Source organism: Tupaia chinensis, unplaced genomic scaffold (assembly GCF_000334495.1).
Source record: "Tupaia chinensis unplaced genomic scaffold, TupChi_1.0 Scaffold000110_1, whole genome shotgun sequence".
Lineage (NCBI taxonomy): Eukaryota > Metazoa > Chordata > Mammalia > Scandentia > Tupaiidae > Tupaia > Tupaia belangeri.
The window spans coordinates 1,840,711-1,842,172 of NW_006159574.1; positions in this window are offsets into that span (position 1 = coordinate 1,840,711).

Here is a 1,462-nt window from a genome sequence, read left to right on the forward strand (position 1 = left end):
GCCTCTCCTTCCTCCCACCAGTCAGAAAGGGCTTGCGCCCCGGCACCCCCTCTAAACAGCTCCTTCATTCAGGGCTCCTGATCAGCGCTGTCTTTGCCAGACCCCTCCCCAGGTGATGGGGACAGAGGGACAAAAGAAGGAGTTCCCATGACAGAGCCCAAGCCAGTGACAGTCACCACAAGCCACAGCTGCGCGGGTTCTGCGAACCCCAGGCGGCGGGCGGGGTGGATCCCACGAATCACCGCAGCAGGTGGACCTGCATGGGGCACTGGGGCCTGGGAGCCGGCTGGGGCCCTGCAACCCGAGCCTCGAAAGGCTGTGAACCTCATGGCACTTCTTCAAGTCGACAAAGCAGCTTTTGAAGGGCAAACGGACCACTTACTTTCCAGCCCAGAGGCCTCTGAGGGCCGTCCTGGACCTCCCAGCGGCTCCGCGCGCCGGGCCCGGTCCCCTTCCCCCGCACTCGGCTGGAAGTGCTGGCGGGGGCCTCCCTTCCTACCCAGACCGCTGGGCTCCCAGGTCCCGGAGCCCCGGTGACAACCACAGCCATCCACCAATGTCCGACCTCGACCTCGGGAGGCCACGGGTGGCACAGCTCCCCTGCCTGGAGCCACGAGCTACGCCCGGCACATGCTTCCTGGCAGGGCGCCCTCTGCAGGCTCCAAAGTCCCATCAGGGTCCCTGCTCAGGTCCCTGGGCCAAAGGACTTGGGAGAAATAATACACTTCCTTCACCCAAGGCCAACTAGGGACACGCCCGGCTGCAGGCTCTGCCGCGGTGACCCTGGGAGGACCTGCAGCCTTCTCGCTTGCCAGGGTCAGGGACAGAGAGTGCGTCGCAAGGTGGCCCTGTCCCTTCTATGCTGGGGCACAGAGGTGGTTGCGTGGCCACGCCCAGGCTCCTGATGGCTGGGAACAGTCTTAACCTCCCGCCTCTCCAGAACAGGAGGGATGTCAGAGGCAGAACGGCCGAGCCCGGGCCAGCTCCCCAGTCCGTGGCCACGTGCTCCCCAGGAGGCAGGTCCCGGTTTCCAGCCCTTCACAGACTCAGCGCCTGTCCTCGCTGTCCTCCCGTCCTCGCTGTCCTCCCGTCCTCGCTGTCCTTACTGTCCTTGTGTCCTTGCCTATCCTGTCTTCCTGTCCTCGCTGTCTTCCTGTCCTTGTGTCCTCCCATCGTTGTGTCCTCCCGTCCTCCCATCCTCGCTGTCCTCCTGTCCTCGCTGTCCTCCCGTCCTGGCTATCCTCCCATCCTGGCTATCCTCCCGTCCTCGCTGTCCTCCCACATTCGCTGTCCTCCCATCCTCGCTGTCCTCCCATCCTCGCTGTCCTCCCGTCCTGGCTGTCCTCCCGTCCTGGCTGCCCTCCCGCCCTGGCCTCCTCCCCCCACTCGCTGTCCTCCTGTCCTGGCTGTCCTCCCGTCCTCGCTGTCCTCCCACCCTCTCCGTCCTCCGCTCCTTGCCGTC